Source organism: Arachis ipaensis, chromosome B06 (genome assembly GCF_000816755.2).
Source record: "Arachis ipaensis cultivar K30076 chromosome B06, Araip1.1, whole genome shotgun sequence".
Classification (NCBI taxonomy): Eukaryota; Viridiplantae; Streptophyta; class Magnoliopsida; order Fabales; family Fabaceae; genus Arachis; species Arachis ipaensis.
Window position 1 is genome coordinate 29240974 of NC_029790.2, and position 24987 is coordinate 29265960.

Here is a 24987-nt window from a genome sequence, read left to right on the forward strand (position 1 = left end):
TATATATGATAAAATTATTAATGAAATAAGTTTATTTTAGCAATTTAATTATGTGAGATATAAGATATTATTCACTAATTGGTGTGAGTTATTAATCTCTAAATATATAAACAACACGATGAAATTATTAATGAAATAAGTCTATTTTAGTAATCTAATCATATAAGATATAAAATGTTAGGTTTAAATTATCTATTTTCAAATATAGATAAACAATAAGATGAGATTCCTAATAAAATATAAATCTATATAGATAAACAATAAGAAGGAAGCTTAGCAAAAAGAGAGAAAAGATAAAACAGAAATAAAAGCAAGGGAATGAAAGTAGAAAGACACGAAGAACGGTAGTCCTGTTTAATTAATTATTGTCATCAAAAGTCCTTCCTAATTAATAAAGTTGCTCCTGCTAAAGAAAATTGATATTTGTAAAACTAAATTGTTGTTTACTTTTGCATATTTAATATATAAGGTAACTATTAGTTCTATAAAAAATTTTAGTTATCTAAAATTAAATTTAGATTAATATCTCAAATAGATATAAATTTAAGTTGGAAATAATATTTGACATTTGACATATCATTTTCTACCAAGCGAGTATTTTTTATTTTGTGCTTCTCATTTTTAAGCTAACCAGCATCAAGTCTAGGGGGCCAGCAACTTTATTAAATTCTGGCCAACATGTAATCAGCAAAAGAAAAGTGAGTAATCCTAGTCATTGGATGAAATCTCACACCATTAAAATCATCATTGATGGCTACAAATCACAAAAGTTTCTGGCCGCCTAGCACTCCTCATTTATGAAAAACTTTTTGTTTATTGATTGATACCGAATACCTACTTTTATTTTATAAAAAATAATAGAAGGCTAAGTGGTTAACTGTCTAAAGTAGTAAAAAAAATTTTGCGCTGGAACAAAAAAGGAAGTGATTCTAAATTGGAAAAAGTGATTGGCTGGTTGGAAGTGAATAGTTTGAATGGAATCATGGACAGAATAAGAGACTGTGGTTTTAGGCGGGGTTGGTATTAGGTAACATATTAGTTCAATACATGTAATTAGTATCTATATATACTAGTGGTTCGTTAGATAAGTTTACAACATTTTTGGCAAGATAGTCTGTTAACAATGTATAGCTGGCACACTGCAATGGATTATTTTAAATCTCAATTTGTTGCAGTAGTTGAGTGTATATATACAGGGTCATTGTTGGAGCTAAGGAGCAGCTTGGCATGATTGTGTTGCTATCTTCTTATGCAATTTAACCGTTGCAATGCCTAACAAAACAATGGGAAAGAACGATAGTAACCATGAAAATCACAAAGATGGTAATGACAACGTTAAAGTGCCGGAAACCATGCACCAGATTAGCAGTGGTTAGTAATAATCAGTTTTACTTATATATCATAAATATTGCTGATTGAGATAGAAGTTAAGCATGCAATTTGTAACCCAATATAGCTGGCACTCCGGGTGTAATTGAAATCAGAACATTTTGAAATATATACATCTTCCTCTGTTCAATCTTATCTCCATAATATTAACTCATAATTTGTTTTCCTTTGGAATTTGTTTGGTGGCAGATTCATGGTTTCAAGTGGCTTTTGTCCTAACCATCGGAATCAACAGTGCTTATGTGCTAGGATATTCCGACACCATCTTGGTGCCACTTGGTCTAGTAATTTTGCTCTATGCAGATGCTCTTGTTGCTATGCTCCATGAGTCTAGGGGGACAAGGCGCATTTGATATAGAGACCTTGCTGAATTCATATACGGTAACAAATACTCATCTTCTACAAATGTTTTCCAATAACATGCAGCTATTTCTTTTTCTCTCATGTTTCATCCCTTTCTTACCGCAGGAAAAAAGGCATATACTCTTACATGGGCTCTACAATACGTCAATCTTTTCATGATCAATACTGGCTACATCATTTTGGCCAGTTCAACCTTGAAAGTAACACAAATTCAATCTCTTCCTCAGTTTAGAATATGTTTCTTTAGATAGTGTATATGTCTAGCCATTCTGTTACATGCATACAAAAAATATATAAAAAAAAACAATATGCATTGGTTAATTTGGTAATTGAATTTCTTTTTTTTTTTTGGTGTTTCTATAGGGTTCTTTTTGTAAATTTCCTTTTTTATTTTTATATGTTCAATGTGGTACAAGCTACTTATCTTCTATTCTGGGATGATCACACAATGAAACTTCCATATTTTATTACTATAGCTGGCTTTGTGTGTGCACTGTTTGCCATTGGAATCCCTACTCTTTCAGCTCTTGGAGTTTGGCTGGGTTTTTCAACTCTCTTGAGTCTAGCTTATATTGTTATAGCATTTGTGATGTCCCTTAAAGATGGTAATATTTCATTTCTGCTATTACGTTATATGTCCCCCCTTTTTTTGTCCACCAAGGTCTTATTGCAAACTTGGTATTCATGTGAATACAAATCTTGCATCTCTATCCGAACTGAGTTAAAAATTTTCATGCATTAAGTTGAAGACACTATTTTTTTTAACTGTCCATTAAACAAGATGATTGTTATTAACATCAGGATTGAATGCACCACCTAGTGATTTCAGTATTCTGGACGATGGCGCTGGTAAAATATTTTCGATCATTGGAACAAGCGCTAATCTCGTGTTCGCATATAACACTGACATGCTTCCCAAAATACAGGTCCCATAAACTTACATTACATGTTATTCAAACATATTTAATGTACAAATAGATACTGATGCACAACATAAATTGATTGAGGTATATAACAGAAAACAATTAAGCAGCCAGTTGTGAAGAACATGATGAAAGCTCTGTATTTTCAGTTTACGGTTGGTGTTCTTCCATTGTACCTGGTTACATTTATAGATTACTGGGCTTATGGAAATTCCACATCAGCATATTTGCTGAACAATGTGAATGGTCCTGTCTGGGTTAAAGCTGTAGCTAACATTACAGCTTTTCTTCAATCAGTCATTGCATTGCATGTACTTACATCTAAACTTGAACTTCTGCTAATATCAATTGTTTTAACCCTGATAAATAATACAGGCCAAAATCATATCTTACAATTTAAGGAAAACAAAGTTGTCTCTCACTAGTTAAAGAAAGATCAACTGGGATTTCAAATCTTGAGAAACTAAGATTTGTTTGGTTAGCATTTTCATTTTCAATAGTTTCTATTTCAAGATTTTGTGAAGAGAAAAGAGAAAACAATAAAAAAAATATCAAAAAAATTGAAAATAAAAGCGCAAACCAAACACATCCTTTATTAGCTCGTGCTTTTCGTCTGGGATGAAATTTGGTTTACTCGAATTGTTTGAGTGTCCTAATGATCCTCTATTTTCACTTCTGCTAGATATTTGCTAGTCCTATGTATGAGTATATGGACACCAAATATGGGATCACCGGAAGTGCCCTAAAAATTAAGAACTTATCATTTAGGTTTTTACTAAGAGGTGGCTACCTCACCTTCAATACATTTGTATCTGCTCTGCTATCATTCCTTGGAGATTTCATGAGCCTCACAGGTGCAATAAGCACATTCCCACTCACATTTGTTCTTGCAAACCATATGTACCTAACGGCAAAGAAGGACAAACAATCATCCATGCAACAACTCTGACACTAGCTCAACATTGTTTTCTTTAGCATCATGTATCTTGTAGCAACAGTTTCGGGCATAAGGCTTATCTTCGTAGACTCCAAAATATACCATCTTTTTGCTGATTTATGATCAAAATCTAAATGTTTTCTTTGCAGATTTTCTTCCATATCTATAATGTAATCTTTTGCTATATATCTCTTTATAGAGATATCGCTTGTTGGATCAAGTCATTTTCATTTGCATGTTTGAAAGAAATTCCCTTTTATTTGCTTGGAATGATGATTCATATCTAGAAATACGAGTCTTTCTTATCTTTAATGGATTGATATGAATAAAGATCATATTCATATTGTGTGTATTTTTTTTAATGAGCCTAATTGTTGATTTTTGTAAAGAATTGATCTGATTTTTTCATATGAATCATATTTTTTTAAATCTTTATTTTGAATGACATTTTTTAGTCTTTTTTTTTTCTTTATTCTTTCAGCCAGTGAACTAATTTTGCTTAGTGCAAGTTCTAAGCTAGCTAAATAAAATGAAATGAAATAAGATATCCAGATTTGAGAGTTAAGATTTAATAATGAGATGAGCATATCAGTAGAGATGAGTTACTTTAGCGGCATCGGTTAGATTAAATTCCAACAATTAAGTAGGCAAGATGTTTATAAAAATAAAATGAAAATTTAAAGGAAAAAGTGATAATCGATATGTAACTTCATAAAAAAAATTGAATATACATGATGTGTGGTAAAGAACATAATTGTGTGGGTGAAAATAATACAAAGACATACATTGATAGGCATTTCTAAAGTAGAATTTGGTAAACTAGGTTGCCTGGAATGCTTTGTTGAAATCTCTAATTAAAGATCTGGAACCTGCAACCATATAAGAAACGGATCTAGGTTAAGACTACATTGTACTAACCACTCGGGCTCATCATAGCCAATGACTTGCATGCTTAATCCAAAACTATACATCTATACGAATTCAGATAACATGATTCTAAATCAAGGCACATTCAATGAGTTACTATCAGTTAAAGGTTTAGTATGTTTTTTGTCTTTAATGTTTTTAAAATTCAATGAGGCTACAGTGAAAATAATGAAATGAGGGAGTGCAGGGAGAGTGCTTATGGCAGTGGCGGATGTGATGTGATGATTGTGGTGGTGGTGGTGATAGGGAGGTGAAGAGTTGGAGGGGTTAAAATTGGTTAGGATTAGATGAGAGAAGATTAAAATTGAAAAAAGAATTGACTAACTGTGAATTAAATTGTGTTTATAAAGTGTACATGAATATATTACATAACAATATAACATATAGAACAATTGTAACAGCAATCAAGTTTGCCCTGCTAGTTGGGGGCTTTAAGAAAAATAATTTTCAAAAAGCAGGTTTGATCTTAAGTCAACAATTTAACTCAACCATTATCTTAAGTCTTAGAAACACAAGCATCTAATCGGATGACACACACATGTACGGAGCATATCATTTAAATTTTAAACTCTAACAAAGCATTGACATCGCAGCTTGCTTATCATCATCATCTTCCGGACAGAAAATTTACAATAATGAAGATGGTGTTGAGAAGTACTGAGAGGAACTCTCATGTACGAACTTGCATGAATGAGACCTATAATCTGGCCTTTCAAGGACTTTGTCCTCCCAACTGAAATATCTGAGAAGCCCCACCCACTCGGTGCAAGAAACAGATCCTCGTTTGTTATTGCCAGTGCATTTGCAAGGATCAAGAACCCCTCTAGTAGTGTCCACAAACCCATCTCCCTGCACTGCAAACAAGAAATATATCACTATAAGAGATAGAGAACTCATCCAATCCATTAAACATAACACACAGTAGTGAAGTTATCAAATTCTGAAGTTACCTCATAAGAACTTTTCCCAAAATTAAAATTACAAGTTCAGTTTCAAGGTTCAAATTTTGTAGAGTTTAGTCCCAAAATTTGGTAAGTTTGCATTGCAGACACAGACAACAAATAGCAAGTAGTGCCATTTCTAAAAAAATATGCATTTTGTGGAACCAAAATCTCACTAGCAAAGTTACAATCACTTAGACGGCATAAAAAATTCAAATAACAGATTATGAAATTATTTTCTAATTAAATATCATCAAAATTAGGAATGCACCAACAAAAAGTCTCATAAACTTTACCAAAAAAAAAGAATATCCTGAATTAGACTTTGAGCATAGAATATACAAATTTCAGTGCAAACAACTGAAGATACAACTAAAATAAAGTCGGGAGAAACATAAGAGAGAAATAAGTGAAATTTGAAAGAACATTGGAGCGCAAGAGTTAACCTGGTACCGGAATGGCGGGTAGCTTCGGCGAGGACTGGACAGTGGAGGGAAAAGGGTTACACATGGACATCGACACAGACACACTCACCGAGAGATCATGTTCTTTCGTTTCATATCCATGGAAAACTGGGATCAGAAAGAAAAGAAAGCTGACCCATTCTTCTTCTTTTTCTCTAGCAAGTGCACTTGTTCGCTCAAAGCGTCAGGAATTTGAATTCTACCGGACGCATACAGTAATTTATTAGTTTTTAATTAAAAGGTGCCCTATAGAGTTTTGCTACGTGCTCTGCTAGGGCTTTGGAAGGAATCCTAATTTTCAAATTTGAGTGAGTCATTGACTTTGCCTATACTAGTAGACACCAGCAGCAGCATTCTCTGGATGAGGACATTAAAGAAGGGATTGATAAATGCTGATGAAAGTCTAATGGGGAGGGTCATGGCTGATCGGCTCTTTAGTTCACGCAATTTGGGGCCAGTCAGAGGGGTTCAAAGTGCACCATCTCCCTTAAAATTTTCATTATCGATATTAGAAGATGGAAACAAGGAGAAACAGTTGAGGATAAGGATTTTGCAAATGTTCCTATTTGGATATAATTATGGGGTTTACCTGAATATTGTAAGACTAAGGAGCTCGGGCAGAAGATAGGAAGGGCTTATGGTGATGTTGTTGATGCTGACATATTCCAAATATGTGGCAAAGAAGAGAAAATCGTAAAAGTGCACGTTCAGATGGATGTTACCAAGCTACTAATAAGAATAACTCTTAAAATAGTCAGGTCTGATCAGAGTGCAGCCAAGGTACGAGAGAATTGGTACTTTCTGTAATTAGTAATTACTGCGGTTTGGGCGAACAAAGAGAATATGGCAGGGCTAGAACCATGAGTAGAGGAATAGGGGGAGGATTTAAAAATACGAACCCAACTCCTATCAATCAGCTCAAAGGTTTGGCTAACCTCTTTGTTAACAAAGAGGGGAGGAGCTGGGAGAAAGAAGAGGAAGAAGTGTAGTTCGTGGCAGCAGCTATAGTAGTTAGGAAGGAAGAAATCAGGGGCAAACAAAAAATTGTCTTGGAGAAGGCTGTTGATAATTTTAATGAGGAGGAATGGGTTACAAAGTCAAAGGAAGGTAGCGAAGGAAGCCTCGAGCAAAACTGTATATCAAGAATACTGGGGATTAAGAAAAGCTCGGAAGGAAAGGTGAAGGAAGCAGGCCTGTAGAAGATGAGCCAAGTTGAGTTGATTGTTATCGAGATGGGAGAGGGTGCCACCCCACAAGAGGCACCAAGATGTCCATGAAGATGATGATGATGACTTGTCGGAGTTTGGGATAACTCTTGACCGTTCACAGCATGTAAGACTTGTGTAAGACTTATTCTCTTGAAGTAGTGTTTCTCTGTAGAACAAAAAATATTACTCTGAATATAGAGAGAATAATGCATAATACTTGCTTTAAGCACCTATACTGTGTTGATCCTAGAGAACGTGTGGAAGGATTGATGGTTGAATGAAAGGAAGACGTGGATTTACAAATAAAGAACCATGAAGGATTTTAAATTCACTTTAGTATGGTAGAACTAAAAGGGAAAATAACCTGGGATTTGATAGGGGTATACTTACATACAGAGGAGAACCAGAGAGAATCAATTTCAAACTATTCTTGGTATCTTGAAAACGGTCTAGGAACATAAATTGGTGATTGGAGACTTCAATGCAATTAAGGTGTTTCATGAGAAAGAGGAGGGATGTATGAAATCCGCATCATTCATTAGAAGTTTCAACGACTTTATTAATGCTGGTGATATGGTTGATTTACGGTATGAAGAGCCAAAATTCACTTGGTCAAGCAGACAGTTCGGAAATAATTGCATTAAAGAGAGGTTGGACCAAATAATGAGCTCAGGTTCTTGGAGATCGGATTACCTAAGAGCTTCGATGGCGTACCTTAATGACATAAGTTTTGATTACAGACCTCTACTGTTGGTGTCTAATTCAGAATCTCCCAAGCCAAAAAGAAAATTTCACTTCCAAAAGAGATGGTATGATAATGAGGAGGTAGTTATGGAAATTGTGGATCGAAAACATTTTAGCAAAAAATGAACTAGGCACGCGTTTAGAATAAATTAGGATTAAATGAAGAATGTGATTTGGAATGCAAAGTAAGATTAAATGAAAGTCTAAACACATCATTTTCTCTCTTACAACTACTAATACGTAAATTAGAAATTTAGAATTGCTCGGTAACCTTGAACTTTACTAAAATTTGATCACTAGAAAACAATATTAATAGAGATAACCATAATTTTTTTTAAAATGGATTGAATAGTCCCAATCATAGACATTACAAATTCATTCACACCATATTCACACACACAATATTTAAGTCATCCATTACTTGGTCTAACCAAGTTTTTAACCATTACAAACTTACCTACACCACACTCATTCATACACACAATATTCAAGAATTTCATCCAAACTTGTTGCAAGACATACATGATCACAATAAGATTAAAGTCTTGCTTGAATATGATACTAAAAAGTTAATCTTAGTGGACTAATAATATAAAAACATCAAACAAGCCCAGCTTCCAACCCAAAGAATGTATCATACAGTGGTTGATTCAAAGTTTTCGGCAAGTAAAATGCAAACATGCCACCCACAATCCCACACACAGCAACACCACGAATGGCAGCTGATGAGTGGATATTTTATACGAAATTGTAAGAGAGTAATGTGAACATTGACATTACAACTTCGTGCACCAAGTTTTTGGCGCCGTTGCCGGGGATTGTTTGAGTTTGAACAACTGACGGTGAATCCTGTTGCATAGATTAGGAAAATTTTGTCTTTTGGGTCAGAGTCTTTTATATTCTTTTCAAAAAAAAAATAAAAATGAAAATAATATTTTTTCTTTGTTATTAAAAATATTTTTCAAAACAAGTGTTACATTTACTGCCCATTTGGCTAGAGCGTTGGTCTGTGTTCTTGGTAAATTGGGTACCTTCTTTTTAAAATTCTTTTTTAAAAATAATTTTTACATTAAATCTTGTGCCAAACTTTAAGTTTGGTGTTTTCTTGTTGATTTTTCTTGGGATTTCGAAAAATCTTATTTTGGTTTTCTAAAAATTTTAAGTTTGGTGTTCTTTCTTCATGTTCTTGTGTTCTTGTGAATCTTCAAAGTGTTCTTGAGTTTTCCTTGTGTCTTGATCTTAAAATTTTTAAGTTTGGTGTTCCTTGGTGTTTTTCCTCCAAAATTTTCGAAAACAAGGAGCATTAGATCTAAAAATTTTAAATCTTGTGCTATCTTATTGTTTTTCTCTCCCCTCTTTAAATTCAAAAATATCTTTTCTCCCTATTTTAAAGCAAATTTTCGACATTTACCTTTAAAATTCAGATTTTTATTTCAAAATTTAAAATTTTTTTCAAAAATCATCATATCCTTTTCAAAACTTCCCAACCACTTTCTCTCTCCTCATTTTTTTCGAAAATCTTCACCCATTTTTATTTATTTTATTTTCACTTTATTTTATTTTCGAAATAAATAAATAAATAAATAAATAAATAAATAAAAATAATTTTTTTATTACATCATCTCCCTTTCTCCATCATGGATCTAAGTGGAAATGAACAGTCCAGAAGGACTCTGGGGTCATATGCTAACCCCTCTACTGCTTCATATGGGAGTAGTATCTGCATACCCTCCATTGGAGTCAGTAGCTTTGAGTTGAATCCTCAGCTCATTATCATGGTGCAGCAAAGCTGCCAGTATTCCGGTCTTCCACAAGAAGAACCTACAAAGTTTCTGGCACAGTTTTTATAAATTACTGACACAGTACATCATAAGGAAGTAGATCAGGATGTCTACAGATTATTACTGTTTCCATTTGCTGTAAAAGACCAAGCCAAGAGGTGGTTAAATAACCAACCTAAGGCTAGCATAAGGACATGGAAACAGCTGACAGAAAAATTCCTGAATCAATACTTTCCTCCAAAACGGATGACACAGCTAAGGCTGGACATCCAAGGCTTTAAACAAGGAGATAATGAATCTCTTTATGATGCCTGGGAGAGATACATAGAGATGCTATGAAAATGCCCCTCTGAAATATTTTCAGAGTGGGTTCAGTTAGACATCTTCTATTATGGGCTTACAGAAAGAGCTCAGATCTCTCTAGATTACTCAACTGGTGGATCTATCCACATGAGAAAGACAATTGAAGAAGCTCAAGAGCTCATTGATACAGTTGCCAGAAATCAGCATATGTACCTAAGCAGTGACCCTTCCATGAAAGAAGAGGCTAAAACAGTAACTGCTGAACTCAGTCTGTAGAACAAGCTGCTGAATTCAATCAGCAATTAGACTTTCTAACACAACAGTTAGCCGAATTCAAAGATAGACTACAAGAGACAAGGGTGGCTAATATAAATATGGAAGAACAATTGAAGCAAACAAAACAACAGCTGTCAAAACAAATAACAGAAGAATGCCAAGCAGTTCAATTAAGAAGTGGGAAAACATTAAATACCCCACCTCAAGGCAGCAGGAAGCCAAGAAATGAGCAAACCACCCAAAATCCATCTGAGGACAGTAAGAGCCCAGGAAAAAATAATTCTGTCGTTAAAACGCCAGAAATTGGGTGGAAGGCTGGCGCTGAACGCCCAGACCATGCTCAAGACTAGCGTTCAACGCCAGAAACAAGCAAGGAACTAGCATTGAACGCCCAAAGGAAGCACAGTTCTGGCGTTCAGACGTCAGGAACAGATGAGAAATTGGCGTCTAACATCACTCCAGCTTCTAACTCTGGCACTCAAATGCCAGAGAGGGATCAGACACACACAAGTGCTAATGACAACCCCTCTAAAAAGGCTTCTTCAACTATTTCTGTAGGAAATAAACCTACAGCAACCAAGGTTGAGGAATATAAAGCCAAGATACCTTATCCTCAAAAACTCTGCCAAGAGGAGCAGGATAAGCAATTTGCTCGCTTTGCAGATTATCTCAGGACTCTTGAAATTAAGATTCCGTTTGCAGAAGCACTTGAGCAAATACCTTCTTATGCCAAGTTCATGAAAGAAATCCTGATTCATAAGAAGGATTGGAGAGAAACTGAAAGAGTTTTCCTCACTGAAGAATGCAGTGCAGTCATTCTGAAAAGCTTTCCTGAAAAGCTTAAAGATCCCGGAAGCTTTCTAATACCATGCACATTAGAGGAAAATTGCACCAGGACAGCTTTATGCGATCTTGGGGCAAGCATCAACCTAATACCTGCATTAACTATCAGAAAGCTTGGTGTAACTGAAGAAGTTAAACCAACCCGGATATGTCTCTAACTTGCTGATGGCTCCATTAAATACCCATCAGGTGTGATTGAGGACATGATTGTCAGGGTTGGGTCATTCGCCTTTCCCACTGACTTCGTAGTGCTGGAGATAGAGGAGCACAAGAGTGCTACTCTCATTCTAGGAAGACCTTTCCTAGCAACTGGACGAACTCTCATTGATGTCCAAAAGGAGGAAGTCACCCTGAGAGTCAATGAAGATGAGTTTAAGTTGAATGCTGTCAATGCCATGCAGCATCCAGACACACCAAAAAACTGCATGAAAGTTGATCTTATTAACTCTTTGGTAGAAGAGATCAACATAGCTGAGAGTCTCGAATCAGAGCTGGAAAACATCCTTAAAGATGTTCCACCTGATCTAGAGGATTCAGAGGAATTGAAAGAGTCTCTAAAATTTCCTCAAGAAGAGGAAAAACCTCCTAAACCCGAGCTCAAACCATTACCACCATCCCTGAAATATGCATTTCTGGGAGAAAGTGATACTTTTCCAGTGATCATAAGCTCTGCTTTAAATCCACAGGAGTTTACCATTCATAGACCAGATGCTAGAAAGACTAGCAGGTCATAATTATTACTGCTTTTTGGATGGCTATTCAGGCTACAACTAAATTGCAGTAGATTCCCAGGATCAAGAGAAAACAGCATTCACATGTCTATCTGGAGTATTTGCTTACAGAAGGATGCCTTTTGGGCTGTGTAATGCGCCTGCAACCTTTCAGAGATGTATGCTCTCTATTTTCTCTAATATGGTGGAAAAATTTCTGGAAGTCTTCATGGATGACTTCTCAGTATATGGAGACTCATTAAGCTCCTGTCTTGATTACCTGACACTGGTTTTGAAAAGATGCCAAGAGACCAACCTGGTTTTAAACTGGGAAAAATGTCACTTTATGGTGACTGAAGGGATTGTCCTTGGGCATAAAATTTCAAACAAGGGAATAGAGGTGGATCAAGCTAAAATAGAGGTAATTAAAAAATTACCACCACCTGCCAATGTTAAGGCAATCAGAAGCTTTCTGGGGCATGCAGGATTCTATAGGAGGTTTATAAAGGATTTTTCAAAAATTGCAAAACCTCTGAGCAACCTGCTAGCTGCTGACACGCCATTTGTGTTTGACACAGAGTGTCTGCAGGCGTTTGAAACTCTGAAAGCTAAGCTGGTCACAGCACCAGTTATCTCTGCACCAGACTGGACATTATCGTTCGAATTAATGTGTGATGCCAGTGATCACGCCATTGGTGCAGTACTGGGACAGAGGCATGACAAGCTTCTGCATATCATTTATTATGCTAGCCGTGTTTTGAATGATGCCCAGAAAAATTACACAACCACAGAAAAAGAATTGCTTGCAGTGGTTTATGCCATTGACAAGTTTAGATCATACTTAGTAGGATTAAAAGTGATTGTGTACACAGATCATGCTGCTCTTAAATATCTACTCACAAAGCATGATTCAAAACCCAGACTCATAAGATGGGTGTTGCTTCTGCAAGAGTTTGATATAGAAATAAGAGACAGAAAAGGGACAGAGAACCAAGTGGCTGACCATCTGTCCCGGATAGAACCAATGGAAGGGGCGTCCTCCCCCTCTATTGAGATCTCTGAAACTTTTTCGGATGAGCATTTGTTCGCCATTCAGGAATTACCATGGTTTGCAGATATTGCAAACTACAAAGCTGCAAAGTTCATTCCCAAGGAGTACAGCAGGAAAAAAAATTAATTACTGATGCAAAGTACTACTTGTGGGATGAACCCTATCTCTTTAAGAGATGTGCAGACGGCATAATCCGTAGGTGTGTGCCTAAGGAAGAAGCACAAAGGATCTTATGGCATTGCCATGGGTCACAATATGGAGGTCATTTTGGAGGTGAGCGAACAGCCACCAAGGTTCTCCAATGTGGTTTCTACTGGCCTACACTTTACAGAGATTCCAGAGAGTTTGTACGTAACTGTGACAGTTGCCAAAGAGCTGGTAATTTGCCTTACAGTTACGCCATGCCTCAACAAGGAATCTTAGAGATTGAGTTGTTTGACGTATGGGGTATTGATTTCATGGGACCTTTCCCACCATCATACTCAAACACTTATATTCTGGTGGCGGTTGACTATGTATCAAAGTGGGTAGAGGCCATTGCCACACCTACCAATGATACTAAAGCAGTACTAAAGTTCCTCCAGAAACATATATTCAGCAGGTTTGGTGTCCCTAGGGTACTAATCAGTGATGGGGCACTCACTTCTGCAACAAACAGCTTTACTCTGCCATGGTTCGGTATGGGATTCGCCATAAGGTGGCAACTCCATATCATCCACAGACAAATGGGCAAGCTGAAGTCTCTAACAGAGAACTAAAAAGAATCCTGGAACGGGCTGTAAGTACCAATAGAAAGGATTGGGCACGAAGCTTGGATGATGCTCTGTGGGCTTACAGAACAGCATTCAAGACTCCCATAGGGACCTCTCCTTACCAACTTGTGTATGGTAAGGCTTGTCACCTACCCGTGGAGCTGGAACATAAGGCCTACTGGGCAACCAGATTCCTTAAATTTGATGCCAAATTAGCTGGAGAGAAAAGATTGCTCCAGCTGAATGAGCTAGAAGAATTCAGATTCACTGCTTTCGAAAATGCCAAGCTTTACAAAGAGAAATCAAAAAGGTGGCATGACAGAAAGCTGTCATCTAGAATCTTTGAACCAGAACAAAAGGTTCTGTTGTTTAACTCTAGGCTTAGGCTATTTCCCAGGAAACTGAAGTCCCGGTGGAGAGGACCATATGTGATTACAAGTGTATCACCATATGGTTATGTGGAGCTTTAAGATATTGATTCTGATAAGAAGTTCATTGTTAATGGACAGAGAATCAAGCACTATCTTGAAGGCAATGTTGAGCAAGAGTGCTCAAGGCTGAGGCTAGATTAAAAACTCAGCAAGGTCCAGCTAAAGACAATAAAGAAGCGCTTGCTGGGAGGCAACCCAGCCAGGGGGCATCACTTCCTCTAAGCATTTTGCCCTATTCTTGATTTTATTTGTTTATATAAAATTCATTGATACTAAGGTAAAGAATCAATTGTATAAGTTTACAGGGTTACAGAAGGATTCTGCACACAAAACAGAGAAAAAGAGCTCACTGGCAAGAAAATGCCAGTAAAAGTCTCTTTTGGGCATTCAACGCCCAAAAGAAGCATCCACTGGGCGTTGAACGCCAGTAAGGATAGCCATCTGGGCATTAAATGCCAGAAAGAAGCATCTTCTAGGCGTTGAATGCCAGAAAAAAGCTCCTTCTGGGCGTTTAACACCAGATTTACAGCATCCTGGGCGTTCAGAAAAATGCCCAGTGACAAAGGAGTTCCTGGCGTTCAACGCCAGAAAGAAGCAACAGCTGGGCGTTGAACGCCCAGGAGAAGCAGCAGTTGGGCGTTCAAATGCCAGGATGGTGGGGAGGAGGTAAATTCGTTTTTTCTTCATATTTTTTATTTTAATCTTAATTTTCATGTTTCAATTCATGATTTCTTGCATAAACATGTTACAAACCCTGATTTCTAAAATCCCTAATTTCTAAAAACCCCACTTTAAAAATATCAAATGTATCTTAATCCATAAGCACAAATCCTTTTTATCCAATTCAACTCTTTTTCAAAATTTTCAAAACAGATCTATCTCTTTTCATTCAAAAATCTTTTCAACTAATCAATATCTTTTTCAAATCTCTATATTATCTTTTTCAAAAAAAAATTCCAAATTTATCTTTTTCAAATATCTTTCATATCGTTTCAATTTTAAATTATATCTTTTCTTATCATACTTATCTCTTTTTAAATTATATCTTCTATCTTATCTTTCTCCCTATTTTCGAAAACCCACCCCCCTCCCTTTTAAAAACACATTCGGCCTCCTTCCTCTCATCCACCATTCAACACTAGCTCTCTTTCTATCCCTCTCCTTTCTTTTCTTTTGCTTGAGGACAAGCAATCCTCTAAGTTTGGTGTGTTTATCCGTGATCACTAAATCATACCCACTAAGATCATGGCTCCTAAAGAAAAACAACCCACTCCAAGAGGCAAGAAAGAGAGTGTTCCAAAACCACTTTGGAATCAAGGGAGGTTCTTAACCAAAGAACATTCAGACCACTACTACAAAATAATGGGTCTAAGATCTGTGATCCCGGAAGTCAAGTTCGATCTGAAAGAAGATGAATATCCGGAGATCCAAGAGCAGATTCGAAACAAGAACTGGGAAGTCCTAGCTAATCCTGAAACGAAAGTGGGAAGGTATATGGTTCAAGAATTCTACGCTAATTTGTGGTAAACAGACAGGCAGAGAATATCTGGAGCTGCCCTCTATGACTACAGGACTGTGGTCAGAGGAAAGATTGTTCACATCCACCCTGACAAAATCAGGGAGATCTTTAAGCTACCTCAGCTGAAAGATGACCCAGACTCCTTCAATAGGAGAATGATGAGAACAAACAAGGGCCTGGATAAGATTCTAGAGGATATATGCATCCCTGGATCCAGGTGGACCACCAGCACGAAGGTGCCCCAAGTCAACTCAAGAGAGAAGATCTCAAACCAGTCGCCAGAGGATGGCTGGACTTCGTTGAGCGTTCTATATTGCCCACCAGCAACCGTTCTGAAGTCAATATTAGAAGAGCAGTGATGATCCATTGCATTATGTTTGGAAAAGAAGTAGAAGTTCATCAACTGATCCCATCTGAATTCTATGTACTTGCCAACAAGAACTCCAAGGATGCTAGGTTGGCTTATCCAAGCCTTCTGATCTTAACCTTAACCCTGTGATAACTTTTTTTTCTATTATTTGAGTTTCACCTTAGGAGTCATATAATGGCAATTAGCATTTATATTTTGATTTTATCCCCAATTAAGCTATAATTTATTTTTCTCATCATCATTAAACATGAATAAAATAAAAGATTTTCTTTAAAACAAGGAGGCAATAATTTTCGAGTTTTTAATAAAACAAATTCTAATTGTTTACATGTGGTGGCAATGCTTTCTGCCTTCTGAATGAATGCTTGAACAGTGCATATGTCTTTGGAATTTAATGTTCTTGAATGTTAAATATGTTGGCTCTTGAAAGAATGATAAACATGAGATATGTTATTGGTAATCTGAAAAATCATAAAAATGATTCTTGAAGCAAGAAAAAGCAGTGAATACAAAGCTTGCAAAAAAAAGCAAGCAGAAAAAGCCAATAACCCTTAAAACCAAAAGGCAAGGGTAATAAAAAGGATCCAAGGCTTTGAGCATCAGTGGATAGGAGGACCTGAGGGAATCAAATCCTGGTCTAAGCGGCTAAACCAAGCTGTCCCTAACCATGTGCTTGTGGTGTGAAGGTGCCAAGTGAAAACTTGAGACTGAGCGGTTAAAGTCAAGGTCCAAAGCAAAGAGAAGAGTGTGCTTAAGAACCCTGGACACCTCTAATTGGGGGCTTTAGCAAAGCTGAGTCACAATCTGAAAAGGTTCACCCAATTATGTGTCTGTGGCATTTATATATCCGATGGTAATACTGGAAAACAAAGTGCTTAGGGCCACGGCCAAGACTCATAAAAGTAGCTGTGTTCAGAAATCAATATACTGAACTAAGAGAATCAATAACACTATCTAAATTTTTAGTTCCTATAGATGCCAATCATTCTGAGCTTCAATGGATAAAGTGAGATGCCAAAACTGTTTGGAAGCAAAAAGCTACTAGCCCCGCTCATTTAATTAGAATCTGAGCTTCACTCAAAAACTCTGAGATATTATTGTTTCTTGACTCATTTGTATTCTATTTTATTTAACTAGTTGCTTGAGGACAAGCAACAGTTTAAGTTTGGTGTTGTGATGAGCGGATATTTTATATGCTTTTTGGGGTTAATTTCATATAGTTTTTAATATGTTTTAGTTAGTTTTTAGTTTATTTTCATTAGTTTCTAGGCAAAATTCATATTTTTGGACTTTACTATGAGTTTGTGTGTTTTTCTATAATTTCAGGTATTTTCTGGCTGAAATTGAGGGAACTGAGCAAAAATCTGATTCAGGCTGAAAAAGGACTGCTGATGCTGTTGGATCCTGACCTCTCTGCACTCGGAATGGAATTTCTGGAGCTGCAGAAGTTCAATTGATGCGCTTCTAATTGCATTGGAAAGTAGACATCCAGGGCTTTCCAGCAATATATAATAGTTCATACTTTGCTCAAGGATAGACGACATAAACTTGCGTTCAATGCCAGTTCCATGTTGCAGTCTGGCGTCCAGCGCCAGAAACACGTTACAAGTTGGAGTTCAACGCCAGAAACAGGTTACAGCCTGGCGTTGAATGCCCAAAACAGCCCAGGCACGTGAGAAGCTTTAGTCTCAGCCCCAGCAAACACCAAGTGGGCCCCAGAAGTGGATTTCTGCACTATCTATCATAGTTTACTCATTTTCTGTAAACCTAGGTTACTAGTTTAGTATTTAAACAACTTTTAGAGACTTATTTTGTATCTTATGACATTTTAGATCTGAATTTTGTATTCTTTGACGGCATGAGTCTCTAAACTCCATTGTTGGGGGTGAGGAGCTCTGCTGTGTCTCGATGAATTAATGCAAGTATTTTTGTTTTCCATTCAAACATGCGTGTTCCTATCTAAGATATCCATTCGCACTTCAACATGAATGTGATGAACGTGACAATCATCATCATTCCCCCACGAACGCGTGCCTGACAACCACTTCCGTTCCACCATAGAATGAATGAATATCTCTTGGATCTCTAAATAAGAATCTTTGTGGTATAAGCTAGATTGATGGCAGCATTCAAGAGAATCCGAAAAGTCTAAACCTTGTCTGTGGTATTCCGAGTAGGATTCAGGGATTGAATGACTGTGACGAGCTTTAAACTCGCGAGTGCTGGGCATAGTGACAAACGCAAAAGGATAGTAAATCCTATTCCGGTACGATTGAGAATATGCAGATGATTAGCCGTGCGGTGACAGTGCACCTGGACCCTTTTCACTGGAAGGATGGATGGTAGCCATTGACAACGGTGATCCACCAACACACAGCTTGCCATAGGAGGACGTGCGTGCGTGAATCAGAAAACAGAGGAAAGTAAAATTTCAGAAGACAAAGCATCTCCAAAACTCTAACATATTCTCCATTACTGCATACAAGTATAATTTGTGTTCTGCCCTTCTTACTTTTTACAATTCAAATTAAAAATTATTATTGATATTATATCCTGACTAAGATTTACGAGATAACCATAGCTTGCTTCAAGCCAACAATCTCTGTGGGATCGACCCTTACTCACGTAAGGTATTACTTGGACGACCCAGTGCACTTGCTGGTTAGTTGTCCGAAATTGTAAGAGAGTAATGTGAACATTGACATTACAACTTCGTGCACCAGCAGCCTTCCCAAAACCACCACAACTGGCGACAATATCGCCCCTATTTGCCCCGCCTGCATCGTGCACCCTAGTGCGGCGTTCCTCACCACCATGGGGAACAACTCGGCCGTGTAAATAAACAATAAGTTGTAGGTTCCCGCCATCCCAAATATTCCCAAAATACCACACACCATTCTAACTAACATCCACACTCCAACATTCCCCATTAAACTACCCAATAAACAAAACAAACCACTGAACCACATTGTCCCTATTGTCAACGGCTTCCTCCCAAACTTGTCCAACAAAACCGCCGTTATCCCATACGTCGGCATCTCTGCCACCGCGTTCAGCGCCACGTTCATGTAAAGGTTAGTATCAAGATTCACCACGTTCAAACTCAGACCAAAGTACACAATAGCGCAAAAGAAGTTAATTGCCACCATTAGAATCAACCTTATTCTAGTGACTGGGGATCGAAGAAGAGAATGGAGGGGATGGAGGACGCAATGTAAAGCTCGCGCTATGTTTGGAAGAATAGGCAATGGCGAAGAGGATGGCAATGCCTATAGAGAAGAAGTAGAAGGTGGACATTCCGGCGATGCCACGTTTTGTGGGGCTGATGGGCTCGGTGGCAAGAACGAATGCACATAGGCCAACGCCACCGGTGCTAACGCCGGTGAGGAAGCGGAGAATGACGTAGATCCAATAGGCTGGGGAGAATGCTGTGAGGCAACCAAAGATGGCATTTAAGGCACAAATCACCATTAGTGACCCTTTCCTCCAAGAAATGAGTCTGACAGGTGACCAAATATTCCAGCACCTAAAAAATACAAATTAATTCTATGATTAAACAACAATAATAATACTAGTATATAAATCATTTTTTACATTGATATCAAAATTACTTTCATAATTTTAAACCTACATGTAACACCCTAATATTCAAATCCTTATGCTCGAGAGTATCTTTTATCTAAATTTAAAAATAAAATATTTTCTATTTTCATTTATTAAAATATTTTATTATTAAATATTATATATAGTCTAAGATAGAAAATATTTATTTTTCTAGTAATGCAAATATTTTATGAAAAATACGTTAAGTTTATACTTTTTAATTTTATAATTGGACTAAGAATAATATTTTTTAATGTTATTAGGACTTAGTATGTTTTATTATGAAATAGAGTTGGATAATTAGATTTAAGGCTTTACAAATCTAAATGTTAGATTTATAGTTTTAATTTTTTAAATATACAAATTTAATCCTTAAATTATGTTCTACTAAATTTTAACACTAATTAAACTTTTCTATTTATGTTATACGAAATTTTAAATTTTGTGAATTAAATTTATTAATTAAATAAAAAAATAACAACCATAATAAAAAAGACATCAGATTATCATTACAGTATAGGAAGATGTTCACGTGTGTCACTCTATTTGCTTGGAATATAATATATCAATTTCTACCCCATTGAGATATATATTAAATAATACATGTGGTCAAGATTTGGTGAATAATAATATTGTGCATATCAATCACGAAAAGTCTAAAAAAATCTGCAACAAATTTTTCTTTTTTTCAGTTTGGAATGCATGAAAATATTCAATCTACCCAATTTAGACTATTTCATTATAATATATAATGAGTCAATCTGTCCATGACTTATGTGAATTATGTCAAGCCATTTTTTTTCAAACAGTTTTTTACAGTGAAATTTTATTTTTTATTTTTTATTTTTTTTAAATTAACTCTTAAATACATATGTTATCATTAATTTTATAGAATTAAAAGTTCATTAAAAAAATCGATAAAAAATAATGCTAGAATATTTAATTTTGCTCATTTTTTCATTTCTCTCAAATTTTTTTTATTTGTGTAAAATCTTAAAATTTATTATTTTATATATCATTTTCATATTTCATATACTAAAAAAATTGTATTTTTACATTTAATGTATTTTTTATTTTTTATTTTTATCTAAGATATTTTTCAAACATATTTAAATTATCAAATTCCTATTGCTAAATTTTTTAACCATATTCTCTCCTATTTAATTTATTATTTACTTAATTACGCTTTGACCGGGTTTTACATTCTACTCCCGTAATAGAAATTTTCGCCCTCGAAAATTCCATCTGCCACCACGAGTACGTGAGTGTAGTCTGCCTTTATATCCAACGCATAGTAGTCCCAAGGTGTTTTTACTCTGCGCGCTTCCATTGCCACGCTCTGATTCCTCTATCTCCGAGGGTCTCGATCATTCGTCCAACGCCACTACAAGAATTTAACAGATTAGCGACAGATTTTTGCGAGAAAATTTTTTTGTCACTAATTCATCACTAATTAGAGATAAATTAGCAATGCACTAACGACAAACTTAATAAACGGTCACAAAATATCCGAACTTGAGAATAACGACTAATTAGCGAGAGATTTACGAGTAAGTTTGTTTCTCACAAATTGAGTTCTGTAGCTAAAATAAGAGTGGGAAAAATTTTCTCGCTAATTTGTCACAAAATAATTAGCGAGTGACAACGTTCTAGCAAATCAGTCACTTGGGGGTTCAATCGAATAAAAGTAAAGTAGCGAGCGATATGATTGTCACTATTCCGTCGCAAATGTTTGATATACAATTAGCGAGAAACAATTTACGCACTAGTTCGTCACTAAATAAATTTTGTGGGAAAAGGCTAATTAGTGAGGAACAATGTTACTTTCGTCATCTCACCAACTCACATCTTATTAAATCTCAAATCACGTCATCAATAATATTACCATCATCACTAATCATAGTCATCATCCCACATTACTATAATCAACCAAGAATCATCACCATGCCATAATCATACTCCATCACTATCCTCTCTCTCTATCAAGCCAATTACCACTAATCACAGCTCAACTCCGAGCAAAACCTCCAGACTTACTTTCTTATTCCTAAACCCTCAAATTTATATATAAATTTCTGTTTTAAAGTCTTTGACTAATTAATCAAAACTCTCTTCGTTTTGAAAAGTCAAATGAGTTTGAAATAACAAGTTAACAAAATCATAAGAATCCGATTTTCTTTAATAATTTATAAAAGCATTCGAAACATATCTCTTTTGTTAAAATTACTCAAATCAAAAATCATTTTTCAAAATCATAACCAACAATCTTTCAAACTCTTGGGGAAATTTTGACGGCACCTTCCCTAAAAACTGGAGTTTGCCACCCGTCACGGGTTCCTTCAAACCAATCTCAGTACAACATCAGCATTTCAATTTAATGGTTTTTAAATTCGTCTTTCAAAACCAATCATTCTCAATCTAAATCCAAGGTCACCATGACCAAATATCATAGTACTCATCTCTTAAACATGACGACTTACACTCATTCATCATCTAAATCCAATTACGCATCAACGATCATTTCCTCATCCATTTCAGAACCATCCAAGTTCATAGCCACAATTTATCCTAATTATCTAGAATCATTATCTGCATTAGTTCACTAACCGTTTAATTACTCAAAGCATAAAGCATTTCTAATCATACCCTACTATTCCTTATTATTACCATACTATGTTAACGCTCCAGCAAGCTTCTACTGCGCTACTCTAATCATTAACCACCAAGAATCCAATCATGAATCAATGTCATATTCCCTTATCGAATCACAAAATCTAGGTCCACTTTTAAGCTCTCTCAACCAGACAGGAATAATGCTCACGCTCATCGTGAGACTCAATCGCATCCTCTTAAAAATCCTTGATCTCTATACTCACATTACCTAATCGTTTAAAACCTATCATATCCACTGCCTAACAATTTGTCATCCTCCAATTTCTACACAAGTGCTCGATTTTCACAAACTTTCATTCCCATTCAAATCCAACTATTCCAAGGTCATTTACAAGCCCCTTCTGCCCTAAATCATCAGACTCCAATCAACTCAAACCTAATTAAACAAATCGTTCAAGCAACTATCCACCTCTAAGTGTTCCACTCAACAATCTAAAATCAACACACTATTCCCACATATACCACTGCCAAGATTCCTATCATGGCGTTCCCTCACCAGTTCATTCTTGGGAATTCCTCCCCGGTTACTTCATTCAAGTTCATGAGACACCATTCGAATCTTGTCCACACTAGACAAGCGATATTGAGGTGATCAGACTCAATATCTCAAGTTAAGTGCTTCAATTTACCAAAGGTACACTCATGGACTTCATGCTAGATGTATCGGTTAGATACCCTAACTAGCACAGGCACAGACTCAGAGTATGCATTGAAGCATAAGCAGTTCCATCCCTCAGGCTCACAAGGACGAACTGCTCTGATACCATAATGTAGTAAAATTTAAAGGAGTATTAATCGAGAAGCCTAAAAAGAGTAAAAATAATTCGCAAAGTCGTATCACTCACGCATCGACAACTAAAAGATAAAGCGTGAAGTCGAAAGCGATATACAGATACGTAGTTGATGTAGTTGATAACAGTATCTCATAATCTCTCCCAAAAGAAACATAAGAGCCTCTGTAGGCAAGTTCAAAAGAGTTCAATACATAATATAAGCTTTTCAAAATAAAGGTGGAGAGATTCTAAGCAAAATATAAAGTAGAGAATGTAAAGATCTTCGCCGTCTCTCAGATGAACCACAGCTCACTTCTGAGCACCTGGATCTGCATCTGAAAAACAAGAGATATATACGGAATGAGAACCCCCGACCCATGGGTTCCCAGTACGGTAAAAGTGCCAAATAAATACAATGCATTGTAATAAAAACTCGCTAAGCATCTTAAACTTCCTTTCACCAAATATTCACCCTATGTTCTTGCTAATCCATAAATAGGCAACTGTCATAAGGGAATGCTAAGTTTGATTCATATTCCTCATGCTTCCCAACTTTCTAACTCTCCGATGATTCACAATCAGAATTATAAACGAAACCATCCCCAGTCATTCTATCTCAACAATTCTATATCGTTACCTCATATCCTCACCTGAAGCAAGTGAAATCACTTCACTGTGTCTACCCAGGGAGCTCAAATTATCTCATTCAATAATCATCATCATTATTCAATTACATCATCAACTCATCTCATCAAGAACAGCCCTCAGCGTCCACCGACACCAGCATAAGGGACCTCTCAGTTGTACAAACACAAGCAATACAGACAAGTAAGACACAATTAAAGTACAAGTGGAACAAGTAGCACATAATCAGGTAACATAGCATATATGATATAGCAATCCAAAACAAATAGGCAAACCCAAACAATTCAAACATATGCAAATAATGTATGCCTGTCCTATGGCTGATGATATCATCTGTCGGTTATATAGCCAATCCGACATGTCTTGGTAGCTAACCATGGACTGAAACACCCATCGCGGAGCAAGTAGGTTTGAGCTACAACCCTCTTGCTACTACCCGCTCAACCCAGAGCCAGTGGAATAACCACTACTACAGCTACTACCCAGGCGGGTGTTTAAAAGCTCAACCTGGAGCGAGTGGAATCACCACTGCTGTCGCTACTTCCCAGGTGTCACAATCTCTGACTTGGAGCAAGTGGGACGAACCACAACCCTCGCTACTACCCAGGTATCACAATCTCTGACCTGGAATAAGTGGGACGAACCACAACCCTTGCTACTACCCAGGATCTCAAAACATACATTCATTCAGTTCAGAATCAATCATTATTGTTATCAAATCTCAAACATTAACCTGAAGCAAGCGGGACAAATCACCACCCTTGTTACTACCCAGGTATCACAAATATACATTTATTCATAATCACCCCTCATTATTATCAATTCTAAGACAATGACCCGGAGCAAGCGGGATGAGCCACGACCTTTGCTACTACCTAGGTATCACAGACATACATTCATTCCAAACACCATAATTAAACTCATTTATCATAATCCTTCTTCCCATCTCATACCCGGAGCAAGTGGACAACGCCACTGCCTACTACCCGGGGTCACACATCACATTCACCATGTTCCACAATTATTCCCTTACCACATTTAGTCATTAATCATATACATATACATACTCAGCCATAATTCAATTCTTATCACAACCATCCGGCTCATACTGTACAGAGTACTTTCACCTTCATCCTTGGCAACTCATAGAATTATCATTACTCATAATTCATCATTGGTTCTCACTTTACTTCATCCACAAGTTACCACATGTCCTATCTTCTTTTCATTACTAGGCATACTATAAAAATTTAGGGCTTAAAGGATGAAAGTGGAGGCTTAGAAGTATGAAATTCGGCTTTAAAACTCAAAAATTAATTTCTGCCGAAAACAAGGTCATGCGTGCGCGTTGCCCACGCACA

The 24987-nt window shown here is 36.5% G+C and overlaps 2 pseudogenes; one reads left to right on the forward strand and one right to left on the reverse strand.

The window, feature by feature from the left end:
- LOC107648175 lies at window positions 1284-3750 on the forward strand (annotated as a pseudogene).
- The window catches only part of LOC107646850, a 30095-nt pseudogene continuing 13604 nt past the window's right edge, over window positions 8497-24987 (reverse strand).